Source organism: Rhea pennata, chromosome 3, assembly GCF_028389875.1.
Source record: "Rhea pennata isolate bPtePen1 chromosome 3, bPtePen1.pri, whole genome shotgun sequence".
In the NCBI taxonomy this organism is placed as follows: Eukaryota; Metazoa; Chordata; class Aves; order Rheiformes; family Rheidae; genus Rhea; species Rhea pennata.
Window position 1 is genome coordinate 3,573,971 of NC_084665.1, and position 6,659 is coordinate 3,580,629.

Here is a 6,659-nt window from a genome sequence, read left to right on the forward strand (position 1 = left end):
GGGGGGGGAGAAGGGGAGAAGGTAGACCTGCAACAGCATGCAAATCAGGTACCAAGTTTAGCTTTTTTTGGATCCATATTTAAAGATATTGGTAGAACTCCAACATCGTGGTTTTAAAGTATTGTCTTTAAAAAAAACATAAGGGTCAAAGGAGAAACAGTTTGCTCAGTACCGGGGCCTACTGCACAGGCCGTTTTGTTGGAGGGATGCCAGACACGTAATTAGGGGAAGTTCACACACAAACTTCTCCAGAAGCCACAGGAGTCTATAGGCTGTGTAATAACATATTAGCCCCGGCACTAGATAGTGTTGCAACCATCTCAATGATATCCGAACACCAAATGCAAAAGACCACAAGATGCATTCAGCTACTTAAGGATTCACCTTCAGAGGTATAGCCTGAATGAGCTGGAAACAAATGGAAAGCTTCAAACAAGCAAACTAGCCACCTTGAGCCTTTAACAGAAAAGCAGAGAAAAGCAAAGCAAAGCAAAAAAAAAAAAAATCATGGAACAGCATTATCTTACAGGGAGTAAACTATTCTTGAGGATATCTGCACAAGAACTCTACTCAGCTATTAATTTGAGGGACTATTTTAAATAGCTTCCACTATTTTTCCTTCATAATGTTAGAAAGCAAAGCTCCTACGAGGTTTAAGTAGGAAATCCGAACAAGCAGGTCTTGCAAGAAGATAGTAATAAGTCCATTTGACAGTCTAACCAACAGAAACATGCCACAAGTTTCATCTACTGTGATTGTCTGCTAGATAATGTTCAAAAATAAAGCTATATTAAAAAAGCTGACTAGTGCAGTCAGTTTTGTCACTAAATTATACTGCTCTTTAGGATCATTCTAACATACAACTATGTTATCAACACAGGTACCTGGAGATAATTTTAGGTCCTATTCAAATGCTTAAATAGAGAGACAAACATCAGTAAATGCCTAGGAAGTATCCAGAACATCCATAGGTGCCACAGAGCTAGAAAAACACCAGAGGAAACTTCTGCTGTTCTAGAGAAAGGCCAAGTAATGTGTGGCAAGACATCTAAAAACGCCATTAGACTTGCATTCAGGCATCTGGATTTCGCTACAGGATGCTTAAAAATATAGCCGCAAGCTTTCTTTGCCCTTTTCACGGGCTCAGATTAGAGCTATTTTGACGAAAATTTTCTAAGAAGGGAGAAAGAGGAAGAGAGGAGATAGGGGAAACAGAAGATGCAAATGAATAGAGAGTCTGCCTTTAAGTGAAAATATTAAGGAAAAAAAGACGACACACCTCAATCTTATTTTGCCACTGATGCATCAATGTGGTGAAATATTTCCTTTTATCAATCAGAAAACTGTCACAGGACTGTCAGATAACTGATAAAAAACAAAATCCAGTTCATATTATTCAAAAATACCTTGTGTTGATTTTGTTACTGTCTTCAAGGAGGAGGCAGAGAGGCTGCAGAAGAATTATCACATCTACAAGAACCAGAAACAAAGACTAGAAAGACACAATTTTGCTTCTAAATGCAGAGCAGAACGTTTTACCTTCTAATCCAAGGCAAGCAGGAGGGAGTCATTGTAAAGGCAAGCCAGGAGTTCTATTTCAGGAAGCCTCACAGAAAACATACAAAAGAACTGTTTGCTCAGCTTTCAGATAACCCATCCGTGGTTTTCAGAAGTAAATCAGTTCCTAAAGTGAAATATAATTTTAAAAAGTGATGAAGTAATCAGGTTCAAATTGTTTTTCATGTATCAGATTCAGACTTGTTATATTATCATCCATCACAAAAAAATAAATGATAAATACAGATGGCTGCATGCTGGCTCCTTTCCATATTCATTTTGCAAACCTACCAGGGCAACTAAGTCTGGTTCCCATGCTGAAGCTATTCTGTATTTACCAATGAACACTTTTACAGATGTATTTACCAACTAACATGCTTTTACTTTAGTCAAAAAAACCCTTTCTTACTTAGGCTTCAATCCAGCAATTACTGAGGCCAGGTGGAAGCATTATGGAGGTTTCATGATACCATGAGACTCACTTTGAACAGTCAAGCCATGAGCTTTAGGCAAGCAAAATCACCTGGAAAAGCACTAGTGTTTGGTAGTTCAGAACTCCAAACCTGCCTCTACCATCTGCTTTTTAAGTTGTCCTGTCATTCTTCAGTATCACACAAATAAAACAGGAAGAATCATAATTGAGTTGCAAAATAGATGTTCATGGGTAGCACAGAAGAGGATAGAAAGTCAGAGATTTCTCATTCACTGTTGACATTGGTCCACAAGTAGTATGGCTAAGTTCTCCTGACGTGAAAGGTGCCAGCACATGACACCTTTTCCACTGAGTGCTGCTCAGCACACAGGCTAGATATATAAATAAGCAATATATATATTTCTATAATCCGAAAAAGTCATTCCAAACAGAGGCCATGCAAACAGCCTTGCACTTCTTTTTATCCTGGCTTTCTAGGAGAACCACTTAGCATATTGTGTAATACTATTAACATGCAAATCCATGTATTTTCTGCTTCTATTTACTCTAGAACAAAAGGAACATAGAACATTTAACTAGAAACAATACAGCTAGGTATGCTGAAGAACTTCTAACTGCTCCTTGCATGGCACACACAGCTATCAAACATTCCTTGAAGACAAGTGGCTTCTGAGAAGAGAGGACTAGAACGCTCATGCCCCCGTTAGCCCACAAGAAAGCTAGAGAGAAGTTAAGAGCCCAGCTTCAAGCCTTCTGTTACACCCAGAAGTTCACACTTACTGCTGTCAAAACCCTGTACGTCAGTGAGAAGCCTACAGTTCACAAACCAGACACACGTTTTTCCAGACTACAAAGGCACTCAAAGAAATACCAGCTTCCAACAACCAGCAGAGGACTTAGATCTACTCATTTCATTTTTGAAGTTTACTCCTGTATTGTCCTGTGGTTTCAAAGGGAACAAGCTTAGAAACAAAACACTATTAAAATATTTCTGGGCAACTCCCCAGTAGCAAAAAGGATTTCTAAGGAGAGTTTCCAGGCTTCTTATTTTTGGTGTTACTCAAGCCTGAAACTCAGGACATACGGATGCATGTTACAAAGAGTTTATTCAGTTCCCCGTGAAGCAGATCAGTTAGGCTTAAAACAACCTTTAAAAGCTTCTGAAGAATTTGAGAGAGGATTAAGGAGAACAAGAATTGTTATCTGACATTTGACTGAAGCGACATTTAAAACAAAACCAGAAACAATACGACCACATCAAAGCATTACCTGCAATATCGCAGCATGAGAACAAACAAAAACTTTACGTAGAAAAAGATTTAACAGAACAAATCAGATCACACCTCAGAAGCGTAAGCTACTTTTCCCCTCTTTGTATATATTAACAAATTTTAAAGTTGCCTCAAAAAACAATTTTCATACTATTAGAAAGCATCCTCAGTAAGCCTTTAACATTTTCTGTTAGCTACTCTTTGAAAGAGAAAACAAAGACAAATTATTGCAGAAACTGCACAAAAATAACATTTAGCAACAAAAAAACACTATTAACCTTACCCCAGAAGCATAAAGACTATAGCAAAGAAAAAACAAAATGCTCTTGAAAACCACTGCTAGAAACACATTAAGACAGAACCGCTTCCACCTGGGGGGCTTAATGGCTCACAAAAAGCAACACCTGTGGCTGACAGCTTGTTACACTGTGGCACTCCTTCTGGATTTTTTTTCCCCCCCGGTAATGTGTGGTTTGCTTTGTTTCATTTTTTAAACCATGTGCACGTGCACTTTTACAAGCACTTGTTTAATAAAAATGCCTGAAAATCTGACCGTTGTAAGCACTCTGCCAGTACTCCAAGAGAAAGAAAACTGCTGAACTTAAGACGTAGCAAGTCAAATACTAATGTAAGAAGATCTTTATAGGAGATGTTACCATACAATAATTGTACAGTATAAGTACAGTTCTCATCCTCAATGGTTTCATTTACTGTCTCTTAGTCTAAGACAAAAGATTAAGCCATGTTGGAAGTAGAAAAGGAATTAATGTTGATTTAGTATTTGCTGAGCATGTAGAAGTTTGATTTAAACAGTAAGAGGCTGAAAACAAATGGAGGAAGCATGGTATGCAAAGGTTTACACTTTTTTTCTTCTGTTTAGATTAGTAATTCTTTGTACTGTGCCTGCTATCTCTTCTTTTGTTCTGGTATTCAATATACATGAAACACCTCTTGCACGATTTCTAAATGCCTAGATTGGCCTCATAATCTATGATACAATTGTAGTTGTTTTATTTCCCTTGGACAAGATATACTTGGTATCTGTGGAAACTTTACTGAAGTTAAACTAGCCCTCTGTTTCTGTCACAGATAGAGGTCTATTACAGTAGCCCTCATCAGCTTGCTTCAGCTCCAGTTCCTTTCTTCCAAATTACCTTCCCTACTCAATTCCAGTGTCTCATGCACGATTCTTCAGGTTGAACTACTGGTGGCATTTAGACACCTATTTAGATACCCAAAAGCACAGAGAAAGGAAATAGAGTTTCAAAAAACCCTACAATAACAGTGATCCTCAATTCACCTCTCCTGAAGAGCTTTTCAGAGAGAGAGGTCTACTCGTCATTGTGATCCCTCATCCTAAAAAGAGAAAGGCTGGGCCTCACAGAAATTCTTTTTTTTTTTTTTTTTTTTTCCTTTCTAATCCTGTTCTGAAAATAGACCAGATTATATTCACCTTGGAATCTGGAGCTAGAAATAATATGAAATTACTCTATTGATGTCATGAAATGTGTGAAATCCTGACTGAAAGGAAGAGTAGTTTGGATCACTTCCAGTAGCAGTTTCAGTCTGATAAGAGCATTTATGGCAGGAAATACAGGTAAGGTGGCATCACATGTACACTTCCATTCACCCTATTTCCTCCAAGAAGCAGACGGACACCCACAAACCCTTGTGACAGACCTTTAAAAGAATCATCTATGAGGTTAGAGATCATAGCTATAATCTAGTACAAGCATTCCTCCACAAATACACTGACTAGCATCACCTACCAGATAAAATACCACTCACATGCGGATAGCTGTGCCTCTGACTGGGTCCAGGGGAAAATGACAAGGTCAAGGGCAAATAGAAATTGTTAGTTCTACTAAAAATTGGCAGTTGCTTCTCCCTTTTGCCAAGCCGGGGTGAGTTTCTGTTTTTTCACTTTCCTGTGCTATAGAGTATTTTTCGGTTACCGAGCTCTGAAGTAAAAATGAACAAAAACCACAAAACAATTATCAAGAAAACAGGGCTGAGCAAACAGTATATCTCTTCGCCATGAGGCTTCCTTTCTCAGAGTGACGGACCAGGCTTCAGTGATCCTGTCAGCTTCTGTGAGGTACAGGAAATGCCTGTTAAAAGCTGATTTCCTCAGGATATCTTAAATGGACATGACAACGAATAGTTCTGTCTTTGCCAGCTTGCTGCCTCCGCACAGCTGTGTTTTCTATGTTATTTCCAGGATGAAACCCAACTTATTAAGGAACAAAACTCTGCACCTTTACCTAAACTAGTTCATGAATGTGGTATGCTACCCCACTTAAAGAGACTTTCCCAGATTCAGCCCTAGGGACAAGAAGGCCGTGTTTCTTCCCCAAAAATCACCCATTTAATTCAGAGTGACAGATAAGCTGCTGGGTTAATCAGATGGCCAATACTCCCTGTGCTGCAGCACCGAGGTCACAAACACGCCAAGGCCTGCAACGCCAAACAAGTATTTTGGGAAGGAAAAAAAAAGCAGAGGCCCAATGGATATTATCTCCATAAACAAAGTAATTAGGGATGCAGGTGAGGTAGAAACAGAATATAAAGGGCAACTGGAGCTATGATGCTAGTTTAAGGTCCTAGAAGTTTCTTGTTTGTGCTAGGAGAATTCCGTGAAGTCCAGATCTCATCACAGTGCACTGACTGGCGCCTACACCCATAAAGAGGCTCACCAGAGTCAGTGGGACTCTGCATGGGGGTGCAGAACAAGGCTGCCTGCTCATGGCCAGGTATTTGGGACCAAAGTGAAATTCCATCACCGTGACATGAACACACTTTCTGCAAGTTCCCTAAGCAACAAAGAAGAGCACCTGTATTATGGTGATGTTGCTAGAGGGTGGTAGGCAAAGGACCTTCACGCATATTAGCTCAGATCCCTCCAGATCTCTTCCAGATGAACTGCTTTCTGACTCTGTGAACTGGAAATGGGAAATCCATTTCCTTTCTCCTCCCAGTGCAGGGCGGGGGAGGAAAAAGTTTTTATTTTGGCTTCCTCATAGGCCCACGAAGTGATCTATTGTGTATTTCTAGCTCTCTCTGTTGTGCTCATAGCCTATCGACCCAAGTGCATCATCACTAGGATGGTCCAGCAGACCAAGGCACAGTTCATTTACCGGGAAAATTATTCATACAACTAAGTTACCAGAAAGATCTTGCATGACAGGACAGGTTTGATGAATCAGTGGGAGGTGTTCCCTGAACACCAGGGAGAATGCCCTCAGCCAAAGTAGCAGCAATATCTGATTCTCTTCTCCTAGCTTATTTCTGTGGTGTACATGCAGTTTCTGGATAGAGATATAGTGATGCAGAAATGAACAGAAGTTTTAGCTCCAGGTTTATTTTTAGACTGACCTGAATAAGAATTTGAAAGGATA